General features: G+C 37.9%; 1 pseudogene; it reads right to left on the bottom strand.

The window, feature by feature from the left end:
* Nucleotides 1-9,106: 9,106 nt before the first annotated feature.
* LOC109257973 (translationally-controlled tumor protein-like) lies at nucleotides 9,107-9,636 on the bottom strand (annotated as a pseudogene).
* Between the last annotated feature and the right edge of the window lie 4,830 nt (nucleotides 9,637-14,466).

Below are 14,466 nucleotides of genomic sequence, written 5' to 3' on the forward strand. Positions count from 1 at the left end.
TTTAGTTCACACGTTTATAAACATTCAACTGCTTCAGATATATTCAACTTAGAAATCTGTGTTCATCCTTGATTCATTCTTTCTTCCTACATTATCATGATGGTAATTCCACTTAATGCTATTCTTTGACAGACCCTCTCATGGTCTCTTTCTAAACTATTTCAGTGTCCTGCTAATTACTCCCCTCAACTTTAGTTCATTTGCCTGTTCAAACTAATCCCCCACCCCTCTCACACACACATTCACACACACACACACACACACACACACACACACACACACACATTGAAGTCATTTTAATAAAACAAAGATATGACCATATCAGCCTGCTACTTAAAGTCTCTTATTGCCCTATACCCTAAAATTCAAATACTTTAGCACCATCAAACTCAATTCCAACAAATCTCTCCAGATATAATTGTGACTATTATTTTGTTCCTCTCAATTTCTAACGCACATACATTTCCATTCTTCTTTAAATATGTTGGACATCACAGGGGCACCTGAGTGGCTCAGTCGGTTAAGCGTCCGACTTCGGCTCAGGTCATGATCTCCCAGTTTGTGAGTTCAAGCCCCGCATCGGGATCTGTGCTGACAGCTCGGAGCCTGGAGCCTGCTTCGGATTCTGTGTCTCCTCCCCTGTCTAACCCTCTCCTGCTCATGCTCTGTGTCTCTCTGTCTCTCAATAATAAATAAATGTTAAAAAAAAAACTAAACATTTTGTACATCACAGACCTAGGAATGTTAATACTCTCTAATCCTTGTTTACCTGATGAGTATTAACTGTATTTTAAGCACTATCGCTGGGGAGAAAAATCCTCCTTCAAGACAGTATTAAAGGTTTTCTTATCTGTTTTCCCACAAAGTATTTATGGGTTAATTCATTCAGTCTATCAATTATGCATCCACTATTTATCATGGGCCTACAATGTGTCAGACACTGTACAGACTAAGCTCTAGCAAAAACTTTAGTATCAAACAAAAAATATAAGGTCTCTGTCTTCTTGGAACTTAAACTAGAGAAGAAAGGCCATGAGCAAATTAACAAAGAAAAAAATGCATCAGTGAAAATTATAATGAGTGCTATACAGAAAAAGAACAGGGTGAGAGATAGAAAATGGGGCAAGGGAGAAGACAGGTTAGACTGAGAGAGTTAGGCTACTCTATGTTCATACTGCTTGAGTCAGTAATCAACCCAGTGAGGAAAGCTGGTGCAGGAGGAACATAATTTCAAGAGGGAAGAATGTCTGAGATAAAGTTGGAGAAGATTTTTGATGTGAGGCATTGAGGCCCTATAGACATTAGAGTCTACCTCATTGTTAAAAGATCTCATTTGAAGGTGAAGGAAAGACACTGAAGTTCAAGGAGATAATTTCTTAAAAGACTAATCTGGTGGGGCGCCTGGGTGGCTCAGTTGATTCAGTATCTGACTTTGGCTCAGGTCATGATCTTGCAGTTCATGGGTTCAAGCCCCACATCAGGCTCTGTGCTCACAGCTCAGAGCCTGGAGGCTGCTTCAGACTCTGTCTCTCTCTCTGTCTCTCTCTGCCCCTCCCCCACTCACACTGTCCCTTTCTCTCTCAAAAATGAATAAACATTAAAAAAACAAAAACTGATTTGGCTACCACCAGAAAAAAAGGCTGACTGGGAGCAAAACCAGAAGCCAGCAACTAGTCAGGAGGCAATTGCAGTCCTGTAAGATGAAGACAATGCTAACTTTGGCTAAACAGGTTGAAGGCAGCAGAAATGAAAAGAAGAGGGCAACGCGGAGCTCACGTTAAATGACAAAAGTTGATTGAATTAAACTGAACACAGAGACTAGTAAATAGACAAATTGAATATAGAGATCAGGAGTGAAATGAAAAGGGATTCATTCCCAAGTTCATTTTAAATATTCTTGAGCTTCAGAGATGTCAAGCAGAAAAGAGAAATACTCAGAGGGAACTTCTTTGGTCCTTTTTGTGTTTGGACAAAAAAAAAAAAAATAGAAACAAGCAGGGAAATTACCTCGGTTTTAGCTGATGAGTTAAATTCACAGTGTACCTTGTGCTGAGGAGATGAATAGCCTTTGTGGGAACTTGGGACAGCCGGGAAGCCCTGACTTAGACAAGGAGGATAATATATCTCTAAAGTGAAAGCGCTATGTGTTTTGATTAAGTGAGTTAAATCAGTGCAAAGCTGCAGAACCCAACTAGAGGTAGAAGCAGATAAATTGTCCAATGGAGAGGATTACAGAGGCTTTAAGAAAAGCTTGTAGGTTTTTTTTAAATTTTCTTTAAAGTTTTTAGTTTTTATTTTTGAAAGAGACAGAACATGAGCAGGGGAGGGGCAGAGGGAGTGGGAGACACAGAATCCAAAGCAGGCTCCAGGCTCTGAACTGTCCGCACAGAGCCTAAGGTGGAGCTCAAACTCACAACAGTGAAATCATGACCTGAGCTGAAGTCAGACACCTAACCACCCGAGGCACCCAGGCACCCTGAAAAGCTTATAGTTTTAACGGACTTGTTCAAAGTATGTCAGAGAATGTGTGCCCATGTGGTTCTAAAATGCCCTTGTTGGAAGCACATACTTTTAGGTTTATTTCAAATTAGTTGTAACCAGTGTTGCCGGGAAGAAACAGTAATTGTTAGGTTAATAAACTTTACTGCCCTGCTCTGTGTTATACTGAGAAAGTTCGCCTGCAAGGTCAGTTTTGAAGGGGAGCTTCTGCAATTTCAAAGCTAGTAGCTTTTCTTGATTCACACCGTCCTCTCCAGAAGGCACACTCCCCCATATCCGCAATCACAAGGGCCTCTCTTACCTCTGCTTCACTTCTGAAGCATGACTGCCTATGTTGTTGATGGGCTTTCCGGTGTGCCCCTCCCCCAAGCAAGGGAATTTTGCAAATAACCATGGCCCGTATTTTAATGTCATCATCTGCATTTGGTTAAACTGAACACAGTCATTTTCTCCTAACGCTGAAATAAAGAGGCAAACAGGAGCTTAATTTCACTGACTGGAGAAAAGCGTCGTATGTGCTTTTTAGAGCATACCTAGGAAACCAGATACATTCCTTTGACTATGTTTTATAGTATTGTATATTCTCTTAGAAAACATGGCTTTTCACTCCCAAGTTAACACTTTAGTCAGAAAGGCTGTATAAATCCTAGTTACTAAAATTAACAGCGCCTTTACCCAAATAGCAGGTGCACATTACGGAAAAACAAGGAAAATATGAAGCATTAGGACCAATTTTATCTTTGATGATACTTCCAAATGTCAAGTGTGACTGTCAATAAAAGGCTGAGAGGATCTGCCTTTTGATCAACAAGCCTGCCACGATTAGGGTTGGTTCACGCTTACTAGACAAGCGGATGAAATTTAGGGTGATACACCCAGACCCAGACACCCCAAAGCAGCTAATTCCTGATCAGGCTCACTGCAGACATTTGCATGCCCTGGGCCAAGAGCACAGGTGAAGGCCCACTTATTATAGGCCTGAATAAACAAAGTTCTAAATCGAGCCAACAAACTACTTAATAAGTACGCTCTACCCCTATCTTGATAAAATATATCGTCATAATGTCAAAATTTCTATTTTTCGTTTCACCTTCATTCTTTTCTGAGCTTCACATGCATACTTTTTTATTTTTCTGTAACTACGCTTGTACTCATTCCCAGTGATTCAAAGGATTAAACATAAAGCATAGCATTATTCAAAGGGCAAAACTCTGAGCATATTCTAATCAAAAATCAGTATACTTATTTTAGTTTTTTTAATCAAAATTATTCTTAATGTTTAAAATATCTTCTTCCACGGGCGCCTGGGTGGCTCCATCATTTGAGCGTCCATCTCTTGATTTTGACTCAGGTCATGATCTCATGGTTTGTGGGTTCCAGCCCCGCATCAGCCTCTGCACTGACGATATGGAGCCTGCGTTGGATTCTCTCTCCTTCTCTCTCTGCCCCTCACCTGCTTGTCCTCACTCTCTCTCTCAAAATAAATAAATAAACTCGAAAAATTTGTAAAGTATTTTCTTCTAAAATATTCAAAATTTTCTATTCATTTTCATAGACAACATAGAAATTATAAAAAGTTAAGCAAACTTATTCATATGAAGTTTAGTTTCATGTAATTAAGACTAAAATAAATATAATTATTTTCTAACGAGGAAACTGTGATTCTAACATGAACTGTATATCTAGTGGCCAATATAAAAATTAGTAATACCCTTTATGTATATTTATTTAGGGGCTGCCAAACTTTTTATGAAAACAGACTGTAAATATTTGAGGGTCAGGGTCATAGTGTTCTGTTACAACTACTCAACTCTGTCCGTGTAACGTGAAAGTAGTGTGGATGATACATAAATGAATGAGAATGGCTGTTTTACCAAAAGAAACTGCTTCCAGGTAAAGACAGTGGAACAGAGTTTACTGAACCTGGTTTAGATTTACATATATACAAACGTTAAGAGTCATTTGAATCATCTAATATTGGAATGTTTCTCCAGCCCTCATATGCAGCTGTTGAAATACCATAGTAATTCATGAGGACTTTCATAACCACAAATTGGGACAGAAAGAGTTAAAAGAAAAGAAGTGGGAGAATCTCTTACAATCATAGTACTGAAATTAAGGATTTGACAAGGAAATTAATTAGACTTTTCTCTTTCAAGCACTTATGCTCTTCAAATCCTTTCAGTCTGTCTCTGAAATAGGGACTGCACAACCTGAAAACCTTCACGGTGTTAGAAGCAAGTTCAATTTTGTTTAAGCATGTATTCTAGAGAGGGGGAGTGTTTTCCTTGAAGGGTGTGGGTAAAATTGTTACTCATGTTATGGGTAAAATCGTGCCATCCCTAACAACCAAATCCTGAGGGACCAAGCTTCCCATGTGTTTGTTAATAAATCTGTTTTTGTGTATGGGTGTGTGTGCTTTCCTGCAAGTGGACTCAGCAGAGATTAACATATTTCCAGAAAAACACCTAATAGAACGTTGGCCATATCTTGGTTCTTCCGTGTTACCTGTGTGACCCAGAGAGTGTTCCTTAGAATCAATGGACCCCCCCCCAAAAAACAACTTAAACATCACTTGCGCTGATTAGATGGGCACAAAGACCTCATATTCATTCTGGAAAATAATAAGAATTCAAGATCTATTTGTTGAAACAGATATCTGTAATTCATCTAATTCATCTTTAAAAGCTGACAGATTAGTTTTCTCCAAACACCATGGGTTTCAGAAGAGTAGAGTAAAGAAAATAAACATGAGACCATAACTGTAACAGGAATTCAGGCTTTTTCACTCAAAAATATAATTAAGCTTACCTGATCTAAAGACAAATTATGTGATATCATCGTGCGGCATTTCATGCACACTTCTCATAACACTCTGAGCCTGTTACAGTGGACTTCTAGTGATGACTGCAATTCACATGCATTCCAAAATATCATGATCTCGGATAGCTGCTGTGGGGAAAGAACCACGGTGATACCCACCATAGAAAGGGTGGGCAACACATAAGGAGAGACTGCCACCAGAACTGACGTTCTTCATTAAATACCAAAACATATGTAAAATCATTTAAAATTATTTATGAGATGAAACTAGTTTAAGTTCAAACATGGTGTGTGTCCAGCTTAAGACTACCTTTTTTCTTAAATCTGTAGTTGTAATACAAAAAACCAAATCTCACCGCTGGTAATGGTAGCTGCCAGTTCCAGAAAACTTCTGCCTTGATGCAAGAGAACATCATGACATGCCAAGAATCATACCAGGTGCCACCTCATCCATTGTCTTCTTCAGTGGTAAAAACTGTCAACAATTATGGATTCACAAAATGAGGTTTGGAAGGTTTCATTTATTTATGTACAGATAAAGGGCACTAATCCAGGTCTGTCTAAACCAAAAACCTGCCCCTCATAGCCCAGCACTATGAAGCAAGCACTGACCTGAATCAATGAGATGGGTTCTAATTGTCATCTCTAGCCACTACTGAGAGCAGAGCCAGCTTCAAATTCAGTAGGAAGTAGTGGTCAGAGACGTTCCTTCTACCCCTTCCAATACCCTCCCTATTTAACCCTGTGGTCTCACTTCTCCCAGTGTGCAACATGTTCCATGCCAACAAATATGGATTCTTGGCTGGATTTTCTGGTGGAAGAGTCTCACTAAGTTGTTATGATCTTAGCATGTTGCTCCTTTCTGACTTGTAAACAACCAGTAGGTTGCTTCCAGTTCATTTTTATAAAAAGCTCCCAAAGATATTTTAACATTCCTTGGAGATACAAAGACACAAATGACCAACAGTGGCATTAAAGGAAGAGTGATAGGAGATAAGGACAAAATTTATGAAAGGTATGATTTCCTGATATATCTGTATTGTATTCGTAATATGCGGTGTACTTATTTACAAGGCAGAAACCAAATTCTACCTTATATTAGGTGCCTAGCATTATGGTTTTTTTTTTAACGTTTATTTATTTTTGAGACAGAGAGAGACAGAGCATGAACAGGGGAGGGGCAGAGAGAGAGGGAGACACAGAATCCGAAACAGGCTCCAGGCTCTGAGCTGTCAGCACAGAGCCCGACGCGGGGCTCGAACTCACGGACCGTGAGATCATGACCTGGGCCGAAGTTGGACGCTCAACCGACCAAGCCACCCAGGCGCCCCATCCTAGCATATGTTTTAAGTACAGAAAAAAGTTCCCATTCTTGATATCTTCAAAGCTTGACAACTTTAGCACTACAAATTGCATGTGCCCTACTTCCAAATGGCTTATCATTATGTGTAGCCTTCTTACTGGAAATTATAGAACTCTCCTAACATTGGGGTACTCAAATTAAACAACTCTGTAACTAATTACAGTCTTTTGGAAGCAAGGTAAGCTGTAAATACTCTACCTGCAGATTAAAAAATGAATCACCAGCAATAAAATTTTTTGCCATTGTTTCTAGTATTGAAAAAAAAAAAGCTATGTGAACCGATGGTTAAGTCAGATTTTGGATTTAATATCTATTAATTCCATGTTAGGTAGGACTATTCCCCAAACTAGTGATCATCAGATGGATAATGTGACAAGTTCTCTCAATTGTGTCTTTCAATTTGAGAAAGTGTGGCCTCTCATGTGTCATTATAAAGGGCACCTTTAATTCCCTCTCCCATACCTTCTCGGTATTTACATTAGTAACATTGCACCATAATTGTATTTTATAAAACCCGAGACTCATTTAAATGCCTGAAAATTATGCCAAAGGGATTTCATTTACCACTGGCTGTGTAGGGGATAGAGTTATACAACCCCTATTAATGCTAATGGGAGTTCATGAATAAATCTTCAAAAATACAGAGAAAAATGTATCCCAAGAAGGACATGAAATGAAGACAATAGGATCACCAGAGCAAAATTAAATGGCAGTTTGATTTTCTGAGCTAATACCTCATAAAAATAGAAGTCACTTGCACTTAAAGTCATTTAAGAACAGTGATTTCTTTAGTAAGAATTCACATATCTCTTTGACAACTTAATTCACATAATTTGCACAAAAAACAATTTTTATTATTGACCATTGCCTATAGCTTTCCAATATGGAATGACCTGAAGGCCTTTTATATAGTATCCCAGTTCAGCGTAATTGATACTGACTATTTAGATGATAAAACACACTTTTAGAAATAAATCACCATGAAATTATACAGTTGTAGTTGTAATACTACACGTTAGAAGGTACTATCTATATGAACTTCTATAGATACAAGAAGAGTAAGACATTTTTATATTGCTCATTGGCAAATGGTACAGCCATTTTTTTAAGAATTTGGTGGCCATCTTTTAAAACTAAAATATGATTATAAATATTATGCAAGTCATTCTCATCAGGTTCTTAAAATGTTAAAAAAAAAAAACAACTTCAGGACCTCTTGAGTGGCTCAGCCAGTTGGGCATCCAACTCTTGATTTTGGCTCAGGTCATGATCCCAAGGTCATAGGAATGTGCCCCATGCTGGGCTCCTCACTGATCATGGAGTCTGCTAAGATTCTCTCTCCCTCCCTCTGCCTCTCTTCTCACTCACACGCTCTCTCTCTCTAAAACAAAAAATAATAAATGAATGAATGAACGAATGAATAAATAAATAAAACTATAGACTGTTAAAATTTAAACTTTTTATTTTGGATGATTCTTTTATCTGTTTGTATGTTTGTTTGTTTGGATATAGAACTAACTTGTTTTCATGCAGCAACTGGGACTTTTCCCATAAATGATTTCGGTGTTTCATTATTTTAACAGAGTTGTCTCCACATACAAAAAAGTGGAAGTATAAGTATATTCAATGTCAAATTTATGTATCCTAACATAATCATATTTTGTTTAAATTGGTGCTGTGTAAATTTATTAGCCCTTACTAAAATTATATTTTATAAGTATTTCAATAAAATGTCTGACTTTTGAATATAGAATACCTTTTGCTAGAAAATGTTTGAGTCAATTAATATCTGTCCAAGCAATGGATGGCTTAATATTTCAATTCTGGGGACTACATATAGACTGTTTTCCTATTCAACTTCCTTTATGAGATAGGAGTTTACTACACAATGTATCTCAACTTTTTTTCTTTTGCTTCCACCTGTATTAGTCTCATTTGACTCCTTTGATAATCTCTTTCACAGTTAATTACTTCCATTTGTAGGTGATGAAATGGGTAAGGAGTCCACTTCAATGTAGGCACAGCTATAAGCATGGTCTTTCCCCTTTACTTGAACTCAGAATTAAGACTTTTGATTCTTGTTTTTATATTCCATTCCCAGAAGTAGTTTTCACTGGAGCAGTTATGTGCAAGTAGTCTTATGCTTTCTAGCAGTAGTCTACGATTAGGGTCTAGCTTCTCCAGAACAGATGGATTTAAATATGTATTAAACTAAGAGGCATTCTGTCAAATGAGTTTAAATGCATTTCATTTTCAGACAACCTATATGACATGATATTTTTTCTTAAAAACAAAGCCAAGATAAATCAAAGTCAAGATAAATGAAGAGCTCAAGATGACATCAGTCCCATTTGTCCAAGTCTTGGTGTTGTGTGGATGGACAGCAGTCAGTTATGACAGATAATAGGTGATACATCCAATCTAATAGCCAAATTCATTAACATTTTTTTCCATTTCTAAACCATTCTTAAAGACAATCATAGATGGGGTCACACCATCCTCATGATAGTCCAGCGGAACAGCCACACCATCTGGACTAAGGTTTTCATAGAGAATGGTAGTTTTGGAAATGAACAAGGATGTGCTTGATTTGTTCTGCAGCCCGCATAAAAGGTTTTACTCTTTCTGATCTGTTCTTCAAGTCCTTTGCCTTTGGCTTATTTCATGTAATCTTTGATGTACTTCTTGTAGGCTTCTTTTGTGAATGTAATTTCCCGCAAGTGATGGTTCATGACAATATCAACACCAGCAATGACTGTGCTCTCAGTGCCTTCACCTCCGGGGTCTTCGATGGAGGCATTTCCACCAATAAGTGAGTCATCAATGTTACCCTCTGTCCTACTGACCATCTTCCTCTCCATCTCCAGGCACAGCCTTTCCATGATCTCCAGGATCTTATAGATGTCAGAGACCATCTCATCACAGCTGATGAGGTCCTGGTAGATGATCATGATTATGGCTGGAGAGAGACTGCAATGGCACTAGCTTGGCAGGAGCCGGGAGCTCTGAGTGAGAGTGGCACAGCCCCATAGGTGGGGGTTGGAGCGGGGAGAGAAAGCAGTGCACCTCAACTTTTAAATGCTATGTCTACAAATCAATTAATAAATAACTTACTAAAAAGGTCAGGTGTAGAAGAGCTTTATTAAAATATATCTGTCAATGAGACGCCTGGATGGCTCAGTCAGTTGGGTGTCTGACTTTGGCTCAGGTCATGATCTCACAGTTTGCGAGTTTGGGCCTCGCGTCAGGCTCTGTGCTGACAGCTCGGAGCCTGGAGCCTGCTTTGGATTCTGTGTTTCCATCTCTCTCTGACCCTCCCCGGCTCACACTCTGTCTCTCTCTCTCAAAAATAAATAAACATTAAAAAAATTTAATAAAAATGTCTGTCAAGATGAGGTGTTAATTCTTTTAAATGACAGCCATAACAGCAAAAAAAAAAAAAAAAATATCTTGACTGTAAGAACACAGTACACATACAATATATTTTAGATTGGTATTCTTTAAAGTATTATATGAACTCTTTTAACATAAATAGAACTTATCACTAGATGTATAAATTGTTTTTTTTTAAGTTTAGTTATTTATTTTGAAAGAGAGAGAGAGAGTGCAGGCAGGGGAAGGGCAGAGAGAGGAGTAGAGACAGAGAATCCCAAGCAAGCTCCCCTCTGTCAGCACACAACCCAATGCAGGGATGGAACCCAAAGACCGTGAGACTATGTCCTGGCCAAAATCAAGAGTTGGAGTTTAACCAACTGAGCCACTCGGGTTCCCCATAAATTAGATGTATCATTATCACACACATTGACTTGCTTTTGAATATAAGAAAAGAAAGTAGGAGGAGAACAGGGATGTCAGATGTCCTCTGGAGCCACCATTCATGGAATGCTTGCATTTAAAGCTCAAAATCTGGTAACTCCCAGACACCTCACATCTTAACTTTCCATAGGCCAGATTGGTTGATGATACTACAAGTTCAAAGGGAAGAAAAGGCATCATATGCAAAGACCATTGCTAAAATACATGATTACCTGATATCCACACAGTATAGTGAGAAGAGAAAGGGCTTTAGGATAAAATATCCTAACTTGAAACTTAGATTAGGTACTTAGGAGCTATGTCACCTTAAGCACAAACTTACACTTGCTGAGCTTCAGTTTCCTCATCTTGTATATCAGACAAATAATATTTACCTTAGAAAGTTATTAAATATAGAGATTATTTGCTAAAAGCTTCTGGCTTACTAGGTAACAAAAACATAATAGTTATTGTCCAAGCATGTGTTGATTATGCATAGTAGTTGACGGCTGCTGGATAGTCTCAACTTCCTTAATGGTACCGATACACAGCAAATTGAAATAAGCCCCATGTGAATTCCTAGAATTTTAAAATTCTTCACTTTATTTACTACCTCTAGAATACCTCTGACTGATTCCATAAGATCAGCACCAGGTTAACCATCATCAAACATGGTAATCCTCTCTTTGTGGTTTCCAGAATCTGATTTCTCACCTTAGTTTTGAAGGGCACCTCAGATAGCAGGAGGAATAGCCACTCATCTTGAAACTCCCTAGTGAGTACTCTTGGCATGATCAAATTGAGTACTCATTATACTCCGGTTGTTGACACAAAGGACTTGCAGGAGTGGAATGAAAGAGCAAAATAGTGAACTAGTTTATAGAAAATAGAGAACAACACTCTACTGTCCCAACCCTCCCTTACCAAACAAACAAACAAACAAACAAACAAAACATCCTGGAACCCAAGACACCATATATTTTAACAGTCCAACAGTGCTCGCTTAAGATGAACAGGGATAGGAAATGATTTTCTTGAAACCTGGCTTACCCACTGCTACTTCAGTTTCAGGGGAGAAATCAATAGATTGCGTCTGGAGCTAGCATTGCTTAAATAAACAGAATGTGCATAGCAGCGGTTCATCCTGTTATCAAGGCTCTATTTGTACAATGGACCTCACTTAAGGTCACTGCCACCAGTGGCTATCAATGCACATGATTCCACTTCCTTGTGATTCCTACATACATCAGCATGCCTAATTGCTTCATCCGTGCCATGTCAATTTCCTATCAACAGGGGCATTTGTGTTGTTACTGTCGATTCAACTGTTTCATGAAGTCAAGTATGGAACTCTGGAATACCAGAAGAAATAAGTATCTTTCACTCTGAAGAGTGTGCTTTACAGACCAATTTTTCAGCTTTGTCATGAGTCTCATTTCCCTTTTTCCCAAGCAAAGAAAATCAGAACAGTCTTTAAGAATTCTCTTCATACTCTCTTTGATGTAGAAACAGTCCAGCTGCACTTTATCCCCTCTTCCTTTTATCTCCTGGGAAAAGGAGAAGCTGGATGGCTTAACCAAGTCCTAGCCTATATCCCAGAGGGAAAAAAAAAAAAAAAACAACCTAATATGTCCTACAGGATGGAATGAGTGGTAGGGAAATCTCTCCCTGAATGCTGATGATGCAGGCTTCTGTCTGGTCCTTCTAAGCATCATACCTGATGTATTTATTTTAAAGAAATTATAATAGCCTGACATTGGTTTTTAGGTTCACCAGAAGTGACATATCTTCTTTACTGTGAATTTTTTAATGCCGAAAGAAATATAACGAGATCTGTCATCTAGAGGTCACTGCTTTCTTCACACAGATCATTACTACTTATGATGAGATAGTAGCTGGGTGCTTGTGCCAGACTCCTACAGGAAAAGCTGTTGAAGGAGTAAAACCGTTGCTTTATATGCTCGCAGACCAATAGGTAATGACATCCGGTGAGAATATATGAGTATTGGGCCAGTAGCACTGGTGGTAGTAAGCATGAGCAATAGTAAAAAGCAATCGTGCTCATCATCTTTTGAGCGTAGCACTCATCTTTTCAATGATACTTTATGGATATCATTTCATTTCACTATTTTTAATTTGCTTTATCTAAAAGAGAAAGGCATGTGCTGGATCATAAAATCTCGTCAGTTCTGAAGGATAGAACATGAAAATAAAAGTCTACTGTCTTCCACCCAGAGACACTCTGAAATAGTCTGCTTTTCGGACCTCAGATAATTATCTTAAGAAGTACAAACGTTACATGCATATACCTGTTTGGTAATTTGTCAATATTAAACATGATCTATACCCTTCCATAGAAGTCGACACTTATTATAGTTCCATACTATAATTCTAAATCTTTGCTAACAATATAATTACTTATTTTATTTCTTATTCTGTTATAACCCTTATATTTGTATACCACATCCTTAAATTTCTGTTTCTTTACTCAAATATTTTTAAAGAGTATGTTCACTTCTAAAAGAAGGGAAAGAAAGGAGCACTTGGGTGGCTCATCGGTTGGGCATCTGACTTCGGCTCAGGTCATGTTCTCACAGTTCATGAGTTCAAGCCCCACATCAGGCTCTGTGCTGACAGCTCAGAGCCTGGATCATGTCTCAGATTCTGTGTCTCCTTCTCTCTCTCTGCCCTTCCCCTATTCATTCTCTCTCTCTCTCTCTCTCAAAAATAAACATTAAAAAATTAAAAAAAACAAATAAAAGAAGGAAATGGGAGGGAGGAAGTATATTGGACTTATTTATTTTACATATTCTTTATTAATACTTGCTTGCTTATTTATTTTCTTGTATACTCTCTTAATAGCGATCTTCACTTTATGCCTAGGCCCTCTGGCAACTTAATCATGTATTTGTTATGAAGAACACATTTTGCAAAGGTATTTTTCTGAAAGCCCCAAGAATTTCTATTTTAATTTATACCAACTGTTTTTCACCTTAGAATTGTCCTTACTTTTGCTCTCTTATGTTAGGCCTTTTCTCAGATGCCTTGGACTGCTTATGACAGCTATAATTCCTCCTAATAAATATAGTAAGAAAGACCTGTGATTGGCACAATGTCTGAGCTCTTTCATATCCAAATTAAGTCTGTTATAATCTCACACTTGATTGATCATTTGGTTGATATTCTGATTTCTGTGTCCAATTTGTCCATTTGTCCATTTGAGTCCATGTTTGTTTGTGTTGTTTTTCTCCTCTCTGGTTGATCTTGGTCATCCATTCATGTTTATCAATGCAGAATTCTGTTACTTAATATTCTCTCTAGCATTGTATTTTATATCTATTCGTATTTTTTAATATATCCTCCACTTTGGAATCTTAGCACTTCTTAAATCACTTTTTTCTTATCAATATATGTATTTATGACATGCTCTTTGTTATTATGAGATTTTGTAGAAACATCCATATTACTTTTATAAATGATTAGACTGTGTCTTCCTTTCCATTTCTACTGACTCTACACCCTGTTATCAATGTTCATCACTTCCCACAGTGATTTCAAAATCACCCTGTGCTGGTCTTTTTGCCACCAGCCAGCATCCATTTATTTCACATTAGAAAATAGTTAGCCCTTTTAGAAGATAAAGCATTGAGTCTACCACGTTCATTTCCATAGTGAAATAAAGGGAGGAGATGAGAAATGCCATTTACTTTTCCCACATTAACTTAAACACCTTTGAAATCTCTTGAACTGCATTAGTAAACACAGACGGCTAAGGAATATGGACCCAAGAAGAGCATATCATTGTTTAAAGCAATTTCCTTCAGACACAGTTTCCAGTGGGAAAGATTGGCTTTAAAAATGAAAACCGGTATATTGGGAAAGGTGCATTATAGCTGCCCAGCTAACCAATTGTTTTCCATTAGAAAGAAGTAGAAAGGAACTAGATGCTCAAGTAACTGCTTAAATGGATTTGGTTCCTGGTAGCC

This window comes from Panthera pardus, unplaced genomic scaffold, assembly GCF_024362965.1.
Source record: "Panthera pardus isolate Hobbes unplaced genomic scaffold, ASM2436296v1 HiC_scaffold_16, whole genome shotgun sequence".
Taxonomy (NCBI): Eukaryota; Metazoa; Chordata; class Mammalia; order Carnivora; family Felidae; genus Panthera; species Panthera pardus.